General features: G+C 42.8%; 1 pseudogene; it reads right to left on the reverse strand.

Moving 5' to 3' along the window:
• Positions 1-268: 268 nt before the first annotated feature.
• Positions 269-13,777, reverse strand: part of LOC124250203 (Y-box-binding protein 1-like) — a 52,580-nt pseudogene continuing 39,071 nt past the window's right edge.

Here is a 13,777-nt window from a genome sequence, read left to right on the forward strand (position 1 = left end):
CTGTAAGGGTGTATTTGGAAAAAGCAGGCTTAAAAAAAGATCAAACACGTTTGTCATTACTAAAAAGATATCTTTAGGTAAAAATAATAAAAACCCCACGCTGCATAGATAATGCAGAAAGTTCTAGTTGCCTGGTCAACGGGCAAAAAGCAAGCACTTATGGTCTTCAGCTCCAATCTTTTGTTCGTTTCTTATTGCTGAAATTTCATGTTCATTTCTTCTTCTTGGATGACTAAACCGGATGGTGGTAGAGATGGTAAACCAGCATTTACTCAGCCTTGCCCTGCTCAGCCTTGGGAGCGGACGATTCTTAGCTGCTGGATCGGCTGCTTTGGTCTCCTATGGTTTAGGCTTTTCTGAGCACCTGCGTTGGTAGTTGAAGTTGCTGTGGTACCGCCTTGGGTCTCCTGTGCTCGATTTTCCTCGTCTTCCTCATTGTGGTCCTCTCTTGGCTGTCTTTGGTGAGGAGGGCCCCTGCAGAATCCTGGTGTCTAACCCCGATGCATATTCTGTCTCAGTGGTCTACCCTGTTCTCCCACACCCTGGTTGTCAGTGCCCTGAGTCACTTCTTCCCACACAGGAGGGACGGAACACTGTGGTGACACCCTCAGAGTTTCTGCAGGTAGTTAAGATGGGGCCTGGCCTTTGGGAGCATTCTCTTATTCCTCATTCTTACCCACTTCACTCACTATTCTGGTAATCCTGCTGGCAATTGCGTGGAGGACCCCTGCGAGGTGGGTAGAGGTGCCTCCATCATGGTTAGTCTGCTGCATCGTGACTGCCTTGCGCTGGAACTCCACCAGGGCCTGTAGCATTTGCTGCCTCTGTGTCCTTTGCTCCTTCAACAACATCACCCTCCACAGTCTCTCCATCTCCTACACTGCGGAGGTACTTCCTGGGTTGTTCTTGTTTGTGGCAGTCTGGTGTACAAATACATCTAGCTTGATGTCATTCCTGTTCATGAAATCACATCTATTTCTTACATTGAACCATTTAACTTTTCCCAAAACTTCATTTCACTGACATTCTTGTCCCCACAGGCAGGTGCCACTCACTTGAGCGTATCTGCTCGCTGCTCGTCTGCCTGTGGTGCATGGCTTGGTGTCACAGAGCTGAGGGCAGGCAGGGGTGGCATGGGACAGCTGGGTCTCGGCCTCTCTGCTCGTGGTTGTGGTGATGACGACTGATGATGATGGTGACAGATGATGACGGTGGCTCCTAGGGTGTGATGGTAACTAGACCAGTGGTGGCTGTGGGGCTGCTCGGAGCTCCCTGGGGTCAGCTTTCTGCTCCCGCTATCGATCTGCAATGTTATTTTTAATGTGATGAGAAGACGTTGGGTGATTTTTAAAAAATCAAGCCTTCTATTTTGAGATAATTGTAAATTTACATGCAGTTTAAGAAATAATGCGAGAGATCCTGTGTTACACTATGCTCAGTTTCCCCTAGTGCTCACATCTTGAAACATTGTAATGCAATGTCACAACCAGCATGTTGACATTGATGTAATCCACTGGTCTTCTTCAGATTTCCCGTTTTACTTTACGTACTCATTTGTGTGTGTGTGCATGTGCATGTGTGTGTATTTAGTTCCGTGCAACTTTATCACTTGTGTAGAGTCGTGTATCCATCACCACAGTCAAGATACAGAACAGCTCCATCACCATGAGGGGGCTTCCTGTTGTCCTTTCATGGTCACATCCAGGTCCCTCCCACCCCCATTCTCAGCCCTTACCCCTGGCAAGCACTAATCTGGTCTCCATTGCTATAATTTTGTCATTTCAAAAATATTATATATATGAAATTTGCAGTATGTAACCTTTTGCGATTGGCTTTTTTTCAACATCAATATATATCAGTATGCATGTATCAATAGTTTGTTTCGTCTCATTGCTGAGTAATATTATATGGTTTTACTTGTGAATGTAAGTTTTCTTTCTTTCTTTTTTTTTTTTTGGAGGAAGATTAGCCTGAGCTAACTACTACCAATCCTCCTCTTTTTGCTGAGGAAGACTGGCCCTGAGCTAACATCCGTGCCCATCTTCCTTACTTTATATGTGGGATGCCTACCACAGCGTGGCATGCTAAGCGGTGCCATGTCTGCGCCCAGGATCCGAACTGGCGAACCCCGGGCCGCTGAGAAGCAGAACGTGCGAATTTAACCACTGCGCCACCGGGCTGGCCCCGTGAATGTAAGTTTTCATTTCTCTTGGATAAATGCCTGGGTGCAATTGCTGGGTCATATGGTAGTTGCATGTTTAGTTTTTAAAAAGCTGCCAACATATTTTCCAGAGCTACTGGGTCATTTTAATTAAGTAGGGGATGATCTGATTTATTATGATTTACTTTTGTTAAGACCATTCTCGATGCCCTTTGGGACTTAGGTTATCAGGTTGCCAAACAGACACCAGCCCCGAGGTCAAGAGGGCAAGGATGATGGCTGGGGCTAGGAAGCTGCTATTGGAGATGGAGAGCAGAGAGCTTGACTTCAGGCAAAATGTGTAACTTCTCTGAGCCTTCTCAGACTCTTCCCAGCCTCATCTGTGAAAGGATGGGATAGAACAGCCACCTCACAGGATGTTGAGGGCTGCAGATCAAACACAGAGGGCTTGCCACATATTGGAAGCATAGAAATTGGGAGCCATCATCTTTGAGTTTGGTTTTATTTTAATATGTGCAAGTTCCTTATTGCTGTCCTCTTTTTAATACTCTGTGCCTCCTGAATAGCTCAGGTTTTTCCTTATTTGTTTGTTTTCTGACTAAGTTATATTAAAAAAATACCACATCTGTGACATCATTAACAGATCCCTGCCTTTACAAAGCTCTCCGGAGAATGAGACTTGACACAGGATTTCTTTTTTCCATCTTGCTGTGCTTCCAACTGCTTGAGATATTCTCTCTGCTGAAGAACTCCCCCCTACCCCTTTTTAAAAAATACTTAAGCTGATGAAAGGATTCTGAGTTTTATGGAGAATGAAACAATACCAGCAGCTGGTTGAAGATAGTAATCTGGTTAGTCACACTGCGATGGAACTCAAGTGAGTGGAAAACTGAACCTGGAACTCTGTAAGTGAGCTGACAGCCTCAAGGAAACAATCATGAGAACTTATACAATTCCCTCTCGTCTCTGGGTTTCTAAGAGGTAATCGAGAATGTGGGAAATAGTGTACGAAGCCCACATAATGCGCCTCTCTCTTAAGATATTTCATTTTATTTAACCCTCTATGTAATCCCACATGGTAGTTAGCTGTCTCTCCATTTTACACATGCAAAGGTAAGCCTCAGAGAGATTAAGTAATTTGCTCAACCCCAGTTACAACTAGTCACACTAGTAGTTAGTAGGGTCAAGATTTAAATGAGCTCTCTGTGCAGCTTTTGTTCTTTTCCCATGCGTAGGCTGAGAGACGTGCAACTCCAGATCTGAGGTATTTGAAACTCTTTCCTGCTGTCTGTAATCACGTTAATCAGGACTCTTCCAGTCTCGGTGATAGACACTCAACTCTAAACTGACTCCAAATATAAAGGGAATTTATAGGCTGACAATTAAAAATATCAGCTTCAGGTACAGCTAGATTGAGGTGCTCCAACAGTATCATCAGGAGTGAGGTCTCTACATTCCTAGATTCTGCAATTCTGTTTTGGTTTCATTTTCAGGCAGCTTCTCGACTCAGGATGGCTCCAAGACGTTGCCAACTGACTTTTTCACTTTCTACGTCTGCAGAGAAAGCCCCTTGTCCAATTGCTTTGGAAAAGTTCTGAGACTGACATTGGATTGATGCGGCTCTGTGACAATCCTGAAATAATCACTGTGGCCAAAAGATGGAAACAAAATGATTGGTCAGGATTGTGACATAGGCCACCCCTAGATCTATTGAATGTATAGAACCACATTTGAAAACAAGTGGAAAAGAGGTGGCTTCTTGGGAAAAGTATTGAGTTGTTATCATAAAAATGGCAGATGGGCACTGGGTAGGAAAAAAATATGAAAGGCCACTATGATACTCTAATAGAGTATTAATAATACCACCTTACCAAAGCTTTTCCTTACTTTCCTCTGCCCCTTCCTCCCTTCTTCTTTCCTTTCTCCCTCCTTTTTGTTAATAACGTTTACTAAGTACATTCATATAAATTATTTTCTTAGATACTTCTTTGGACATTACAAGATAGGTAATAAGGATTTATTATTATTAGCCTCATTTTATCGAGTAGGATATTGAGACACAGAGGATGAAATAACCCTCTTTCTTCTACAAGAATTTGTCCACGAATTAAAAACAGTCAGAACTGGCAAGGTTCAGTGATATTTACACATCTAAACAAGAGAGGGATAATCCTTTGTGCCCATGAGAAATCAAACTTGGGGCCTTGACCTCATTAGCATGAGCTGCCAGCTCTTTGGGATACAAGGCAGGGAATGGCATGAGAGAATTAACGCACATCCCAAATGTCTAATGTGTTACTACACTGAGAAGGCCCAGGGGCAAATGTGGCTCATTGTGTGACTACAATATGAGCTAGACGCCATTAGCAGCCCTCGGAGAGGATTTCTAAAGAAACACACTCCATGTAGTTAGAGGCAAACCCTCCTCTTTATTCATTGTCGACTTTTTAACATTGAGGGCACTGATGCTTAGTCTAAAGGAGCTATAAATGTGTTTGAAGCAGAGCAGGATGGGAACTGTGGTTCTTCTGGAAGGGTGACACGTCACAGGCACCATTAGCCTGGCTCTCGTTGATCCAAAGCTGTGTCAGGTTGGGTTAGAAGATGAACCACCACCACCTAGTGTGACGATGAGTGGGGAGTCTAATGGGCTTCACTCAATCATCTACAGTTTTAAGAGATATCTCTGTCTGAGGCCTGTGCTCTCAATAGATACCAAAAATGAATCACATAAAAACATTAGGAATATTAACTAATTTTTCTTCACTTTCTATTATAGTTAATCTGACAAAAGGAGGCAGTATACTCGTTGTGAAAAGTTATCCATTTAAGACATATTTTGTAAACATCTATTGTGTACTTTGTGTCTGTTAAGTACTTGGGTTAAAGGGACATGTGGTCCTGGTCTTCAAAAATCTTACACTTCAGATTGGAGTGTGTAAAATAATAGCACAAGAAGACAGGCAGACGTCAGATTGAATCTTGATTTTCTCAGCTGCCAATGTTACTTAAAGTCTCTGGGCTTGGTTTCCTTATAAATGGTTAAATATTGCCTCCTACAGAAATAAAGCTAAGGAGACTATTTCTCCAGAGTGACTACCATGTGGCAGAAATTCAGATGTCAGCTATCTTAGCACTTTTCCTGTTTTCCACCACTGTCTTGACCATTTAACTTTCTCTCCTGCCCCGCTTCCAATTGATCAAGAACTGAAAGCAAAACTTCCTCTATCAGTTGGGAGGAGCCGCTCTGCCCAGATTCTCCTATATTCTCCCCATACTAGGGCTCTTCAACTGATGAGGATGCTGGGATGGAGCACCGACGTGGCCATCTTAGCGGAAATAAATATTTTCTCATAAAGGAAAATAAATAGCTTAAATCTAGGGAGCATTAAGGCATATACTTTTTCAAAACAGGAGAGAGTTTTACAACTGTCTAACCCAGATGTGCATCAGAATCACCTTGAGGACCTGGTTAAAATACATGCAAAATGGGCTGGCCTGGTGGTGTAGTGGTTAAGGCTGTGCACTCTGCTTCGGTGGCCTGGGATTAGCAGGCTCAGATCCTGGGTGCGGACCTACACACCACTCATCAAGCTGTGCTGTGGTGGCATCCCACGTACAAAATAGAGGAAGATTAGCACAGATGTTAGCTCAGGGCCAATCTTCGTCACGCACACACACACAAATATACATATATGCAGAACCTTTGACGCAGTAAATCTCAGTTGGGATTTTCTGTTTAAAAAATGTTCACCACTGTGGTAAATTCAAACAGTGGATTCAGTGCTAAAAAGAAACAAGCTATCAAGCCATGAAAAGACATGGAGGAACCTTAAGTGCATATTAATAAATGAAAGAGGCCAATCTGAAAAGGCTACATACTCTATGGTTCCAACTATATGACATTCTGGAAAAGGCAAAACAAAGGAGACAGTAAAAAGATCAATGGTTCACAGGGGTTGTAGGGGAGAGAGGGATGATTAGGCAGAGCACAGAAGATTTTTAGGGCATTGAAACTCTTCTATATGATACTATAATAGTGGACACATGTCATTATACTTTGTCCAAACCCGTAGAAGGTGCAACACAAAAAGTGAACCCTGGTATAAACTATGGACTTTGTTTGATAAAAATGTGTCAGTGTCAGTTCATCAGTGGTAACAAATGTACTGTACAGGTGCTGGATGTTGATGGTGGGGGAGGCTGAGTGTGTGTGTCTGGAGTGGTATGTGGGAAACTTTCCTTACTTTCCCTTAATATTGCTGTGAACCTAAAACTACTCTGGAAATAAAGTGTATTAATTCAAAAAAAGTTCACCAGATGCTTATGATGCAGAGCATATTTGAGACCAACTGAACTGATCCCATGCCATCATTTTACAGATGTGAAATAGAGAAACAGAGGAAGAGAGAAGAGGCAGAAGGCACAGTGGGTTAATGGCGGAGGCAGCAATGGAACTTAAGACTCCTCACTCCTTCTTCAGAGCTTTCCCCTGTCCCTCACCCTATGTCAATGGATCCTTGCAAGGTCCTCCAATGGTCCTGCGTTCTGCATAAGCAAAGAATATGGTTCAGCTTTATAATTGTCTAACTCCCTGGGGAGTTAGGGGAGGCCTGAAGCTGATTTGTACCCCTTTAATGGCTTCTGAAGCCAGATTAGCGGGAAAAACATCCTGAGGTTGGGGATATTATTCAGGTGACCTGGCAAGACTAGAATATTTTCCTCAGTTTTCTGAAGGGCAGTTGGCATATTATTTTACCTCCCCATATCTCAATTCATCAACATTTGCAACAGGCTGCTTCCTTTTTCTATTCTATAAGGTTGCTAGGAAGATGAAGATGATATCGCTCTCCAAAGAGGGGAGGGCCTCAGCAGTTCTTGTATGTGGACTATATGTGCGGTACCATGAAGATATCTTTAGACATTATCTCATTGAACTGCCTCAGTGTTCCTCCGCTGTAAGTAACTGCTCAGTTACTTAATATAGGAAGATCCTGAGGGTCAGCAAAATTAGTGCACATTGCATAAGGTTGCAGATAGAGTAGGTGGCAGAACTTGACTTGAACCCAAATCTTCCTGACTCCAAGCCCGTGATCTTTTCTCTGAACCAGGTTGCAAAACGGGTTGTAAACATGAGAGATCTTACTACTGCCCTCTGTTCTTGGGCTTTTGGAGACACATCCTTCAAAGGACACATCCTCCAAGGAAAGCTGACCTTTTCTTAGCAGACCTGAAAGGACTACACTGTGGCCCACGGGAAGTTCTTTACACTTCTCAAAATTCATAACGAGAACAAGAAGTTTGCCTGGAGTCCATTTAGTGATTTATTTCAGGATGTCTGGCATGGGCAGCTCATGGGACGCATATCAAGCAGGAAGTGAGGCCCTTGGACTGAATAAACAGCTGAAGACAGAAGTGGTGGCTGAGCTTCAGACAGGGCAGAGGTGACGTGGCATCAAACCAGCCGGCACAGCTCCTTTCCTTCCTGTTCATTTGGATGATTATTAAATGTATTGCTTTTTCATTTTGATTTTTTTCCTTTTGGCACAGAAGGGGGATATTTATCTCATGATAGGATTTTAAAGTTGAGTGTCAGGTTTTGGGTCTCTAAATGCCACTCTAGTATTAACATCACAAAATACATTATATTTCAACGTATGTGCAAGACAAGCAAAGCATACCGGAGACCCAGAGTTGAGAATAAGAGGCATGGGAGCTATTTGTTTTGTAATGTGATTCTCCTAGTTCACTTTGTGCTGATGGTAGACCAGAAAGACAGAAGGAGACAAGAATCGACACGAGGGGAGAAATAGCTAGATAACGGAGGGCTGGCACTCATTGTGGAGGAATGATTAATTTTGCACCATCAAAGTGAAATTTATAAATCAGGATTTGTCAAAAATGGAGTTTTGAGTCCAGAATGGCCATGTCTAAATGCCAACTTTTCCATCTACCAGCTTTGTGACTTCAGGGAGTTGCAGTCCCCAACTGTACAATTGGGACACCGTGAGGATTCAGTGGGGTAAGGCAGGTAAAGGACTCAAATGCTGGGCACTTGGATGGCGCTCAGAAAATGCTAGCTTCCTTCCTCCTCAATTCCATCATTTGGGGCTGATTTATACCGTGAACGAGGAGGATGAAGAGGCGTGTGCTGCTGCTGTCTTTGTATTTCCTTTTAGACCTCTTAATTGGCGGGGAGGTATATGGAATAAACAACTGAGGAGAGGATAGATGAAATTTGTAGTCAGGTAGAACGATCAAGAGCAGAGAAAGGAGAAACTAAATTTTTTGGGTACGCGCTGTGGGGGATGGGAACTGGAGAAGAAGTGGAGAGTTGAGAGAGCTAGGTAGAGAGTTGAGGAGGTGAGAGGGTAAAGCGTGAGGCAGGTAAGGATAAAATGTAGGAGACCTTTTGGGGCAATCTTTTATAGGCTCTAGTATAATTTTCTTGGGAGGGAATCAGAGAGCCAAACTTAGGATGAGGAAAAAAAGGAAGTGTCCTTATCTACTGCAGTTTGAGTTGTATTAATTTCAGATATTTGACCGTCATCCCTTAAGAGGGTACTTAAATACCCCTGTCCCATGCTCACAGTTTAAGACCTAAACCCTTTCCATATAGTCTTATGTTTACCTAATTCCAGAGAATTAATTCTTTTTTTTTTTTTTCTCATCTTATGCCTGTCCTTTGAATAAAGCAACTGCTTTCTCTTCTCTAGTTTGGCCATTGTTCCCTTTTCTGGATATGGCCTGATACCTACCCTTTGATCCCATTTACTCCGGACACCCTATATAGCCCCTCAAATGAAGGAGCCCTGGCTTCTGGAACCAACCAAAGCCTTGGTTCACTTGACCGAGATCCCTTGCTGAAATTAACTTAGCTCCCTGGGAGCACGAATCTGAAAGACCTTGTCTTTACCAGCCAGAGAATTTTGATATGGTCATTCAACTTTACAATCAAAACCAACTTTAAGGGCCCCGGCTTGTTTCCAGGGGTGATAGGTTTGAAAAGGCGTATTACATTACAAATTTGTTTTTGTCTCTTTAGTTAAGTATCAATGCAGAAGAGAAACAACCAAATGTAGAGGAATAAAATGAAATAATTAAAAAGTTTCAGAATGTGAAACGACCGAGATAAAACCAAGCAGGCCCATTGGAGATAATGGTTATCTGCTCGCAGTGAACATGAAGTGAGAACAATTCATGACTTGTGATAACATTTGTCTGAAAGGAAGTAAATTAGATGTAGACAAGGTCAAGAGAGGATTACAAACACATGCAGGGCCCGACAGTACAAAGGGAGGGTGGGGGCAGGATTTTATCTTTATCAGGTAATTGAAATAATGCTTTATATTAGCAGTATGAGTTTAAAGTGGAAATTGTAGTCAGGAGGTACTGAGAGAAAAAGGAGAGAGAGAGCGCACAAAGATTACCAGAAACCATTTGGGTTGGGAGTCAAAAGGATCACTGAGGGCCTACTACGTGCCAAATGCTTTTACATATATAATGTCATTTAGGTATAATAACAGCTCTGTAAAGTGTGACTAGCAGTCCCATTTTTGGAGAGAGTGAGGCTCAGACGTGTAACTTGCTTTTTAGCAACGTCTTTTTAGCAAGTAAGTAGTGGAGCTGAGATAAAAGCTTGGGTGAGCCTGACTTCAAAGCTTTGTCTTCTCTAAATATGACACCCTATCTCATAGCTGCTGGGTAATATTGTACCATTGAGATCCAAAAGAAGGTTCCAAATACTAGATATGGCTGGGCAGGAAGGGAGCTGAGTTACTCTAAGGGTTTCTGTGTTACACACACACACACACACACACACACACCACACAATCATAGCCTCTCATTGAGCTGCTAATTTCATATATCCATTTGAATATCCCACAAACAGGTCAGATTCAACTTATCTAGAAATCACTAAAGCGTCCTGCCCTGATTGTCATATTTTGTCATATTTGTTTCATATATCTGCCTTCTCTGCCCATTTGCTCAAGTCAGAAATTCAAGATTTCTCTCGATTCTTTTCTTTCTGTTAACCCCAAGTTCAGTGAATCTTCAAGGCTTATCAATTCTACTGCCAAAGTATCTCCATTTGCTTTTCTCTTCACTCATTCTGTTCCAACTTTGGTTCAGGCCAACCTCCCCTCCTGTTGGGAATACTACAGCAGCCTCTTCACTGGTCTTCCTGTCTTCTTACCCTTCTCCCTGAATCCACTTTCCACATTGTAGGCAGAGAAATATGTAAAGGACAAATGTATACAGACCTTCCATGCTTCTCCTTTTCTTTAGCATAAAGTTCAATGCTTTTAAATACTAAGTTTTAAAAATAAATGTCTTTGCATGGAATATCATCTCCCCTACCTTGTACTCCACAAGAAGTGAAAAAATTGCATTCTCTACAGCGTCATCATGCTTTCGCAATCATCTAGCTCTTTGAACGTGCTATTCCTTCTACATGGGTCTATGTGGAATACCTTTCTGCCTTTCTTTTTTTTTCTAAACTTGTTAGTTCCTTGTCCTCTAGAAGCCAGTGTAGATATCTCTTCCTCCACAAATCCCTTCTCACCTGTACAGAGATTCAGTTAGGAATACCTCATGTGGTCCTCAGAATGTTTACCCATCACAGCTCTTATTTTACTACATTTGAATGGATACATGTCTGCCCCTTAAGTTGTAAGCTTCCGGTCAGTGAAGACCTTATCTTATTTACTAGCACTGATTCTGGTGCCTGAAACATGGTAGATGCCTAATAAACATGTCTGATCAGGGGTTGTCACAGATGGAAATTAACATGCAGGAGATTTATCAGGGAGCCCTCTTGGGATGGGGATATTGGGCAGAAGGAGAGGTTGAGACTTGGCACAGCCTCGTGGAAGCATCAGCTGTACCATGGGGGAGCCCTGAAGCTGGGGTAATCGTTCAGAGTGCTCTTGAGTTGGGGTGAGGGGACCGGATCTTTACACACTGGTGTTGCTCAGTAATCGGGTGAAGAGGCTCTCTGCCACCAAGGCAATCAATCTCCAAAGGGGGCCAATAGCTGAGGGCTGCCCTGCCAGCAGCATGCCCAGCAGCTGGGGAATTGGCCCTTCATTTCTGAAGGGGGATTTGAGTGGCACATCTCAGTGTCCTCCAAGGGTATATCACTCAATAAACACACACTTCCTCCCGCTAGCTCCAGGACTGACTAAAATAAAGAATGTTGTTGCGGACGCTAAAGTCATATCCCTTCAGGGAGCTCATGTGGGGTCATGCTTATGTGTTGCCTGGTGAAGACATAATTGAGGAAATGGTCTCAGCTCTTTTAAAATTGACTGTCCTTTTCACACTCTGCAACTCCTAGTCGGAGATGTTCTTAACTAGATATTCAGACTCACAAGACCTGAGCTGTTTAATCAACACCAGTTTAATCAGATGGATATTGGTCCCAAAATAGAGATGGCATCCCAGGTGGGCTGCGTCAGGCAGGCATTTCTTTTCAGAGGGATTAACTCTTATAGCAATCCACTCCTTGACTGTCCTCCCCACCCCCCACACCTCTCCTTGTTTCCCTCTGCCATGAGAGTTTAGGTGTGAGGGGACAAGACTCACACTAGACAGGTGCAATTGCTGCCCTGGCATAGAAGCCTCATGCCTCTTAGGGACCAATATCTCTTGTAATAGGCTTAGGCAAAGCTTTCAGGTCCCCGTGAAGGATATGCCCAAGTATGAGCCTCTGAATTCAAGGTCTCATGAAGTTGTGGCTTCCCACAAGATATTTGTGCTTTATTCATACTATTCCAGGATGGAAGCAATTTATCTATCACTAGCCATTTTTACCATAAATAATGTTGCCTGGTAATACAAATGAGATTCTACCTTGTTATCAAGTTTTCAGGAGAAAGAGCAAGAAAGTTAACCTAAGATCAGATTTGTCTTTAGAGAAGGAGAAAAGGGTTTGTTCACCCTTTTCCACAACCCCATCTGATCTTCATCACACCACAGGATGTAGTCCTAATACCAGCTGATATGCATGTCAGGGTAGATAACCTTTCTAGCAAATGGTCTTCTACTTAGCTCATCTCTTCTTTTCATGTTTCTGAATATGAGAGAGACTTGTTAATCTTTCTGACCCTGGGGGACAGTACATTACCTTGAACATGGTAGATACTTGCCATGATCCGAATGTTTGTGTCTCCCTAAAATTCACATGATGACATCCTAATGCCTGAAGTGATGGTATTACGAGGTAGGACCATGGGGGTACTAGGTCATGAGGGTGGAGCCCTCATAAATGGGATTAGTGGTTTTTTTTTTTCTTTTTCTTAAAGATTTTATTTTTCCTTTTTCTCCCCAAACCCCCTGGGTACATAGCTGTGTATTTTTAGTTGTGGGTCCTTCCAGCTGTGGCATGTGGGACGCCACCCCAGCATGGCTTGACGAGCGGTGCCATGTCTGCACCCAGGATTCGAACCGGTGAAACCCTGGGCCGCCAAAGCAAAGCGCGCGAACTTAACCACTCGGTCACAGGGCTGGCCCCTGGGATTAGTGTTCTTGTAAGAGACCCCACAGAGATCCCTTGCACCTTCCACTATATAAGGAAACAGTGAGAAGGCTCTGGCTATGAACCAGGGAGCAGACCCTCATCAAGATGCGACCATGCTGTTGCCTTGATCCTGGACTCCCAGCCTCTGGATCTGTGAGAAACAAATGTTTGTTGTTTATAAACTACCCAGTCTGTGGTATCTTTTTCTATCAGCCTGAAAGGACTAAGACAATATGCAACAGAAAAATTCATTTAGTTAACAACAGCAACAAAATATTGAATTGAGAAAAATCAGAAGAAATACTCCCATACTTCCACCTGTTAAACATAACAATTGTAAATATTTTAGTGTATTTCCTTCCAGTCTTTCTTATATACACAGGCTTCACAATTGGTATGTAATAATATTCTACTGCAAATTTCTTACCTTTTTTGTAGACAGATATTTTTAAGAATAAGAAGATTATTCCATTACTAGGAGGTTGATTCTGCCTCAACGCATCAACCTAAACATAAATACCCTTTTTGGAGAAGCTCAGGTGATGGAATGTTCAACATTCATTTTATGGATACCACCTGCCACACCATGTGGTATGCACATAGGAGGGGAAGAAGAAGAAAGTTTAGCTCTGCCCTCAAAGCACTTACGTGCCCTTCCCGGGGAAGGAAGGTTCATATTCATATTTATTTCCCACGAGGTGATGTCTAACGTTAACTTAATCTCGTTTCTGTTTAGTTGATAATCTCATTTCTGTTTAGTTGAGATTATGCTTTTAAAGGACCAGAAGAGAAAGCCCGATTTGAGGAGTTTCTGCCAAGGAGCCAGTTTCTCAAAAATAAACAGGCAAATAATCCCTGCAGATTAGCCAGTCTCTGTAAAATAATTTTAACACAATATCCAGCTGATCATTTGGGAGGCAAGCAAGTCAGCCGGTGGGGAGCGAATGTTAGCGACTTGGTTGTCATGGAAACTTTTCTTCCAGACCAGGAAAAAGGCAGTCATGGGGAAACATGCCATGTGGAAAAATAGCCCATTTCTCCATGATTTGTTCTCCTTGTTAATCACAAGTCGACATTCTACTGGAGCTGGGAAT

Source organism: Equus quagga, chromosome 13, assembly GCF_021613505.1.
Source record: "Equus quagga isolate Etosha38 chromosome 13, UCLA_HA_Equagga_1.0, whole genome shotgun sequence".
Classification (NCBI taxonomy): domain Eukaryota; kingdom Metazoa; phylum Chordata; class Mammalia; order Perissodactyla; family Equidae; genus Equus; species Equus quagga.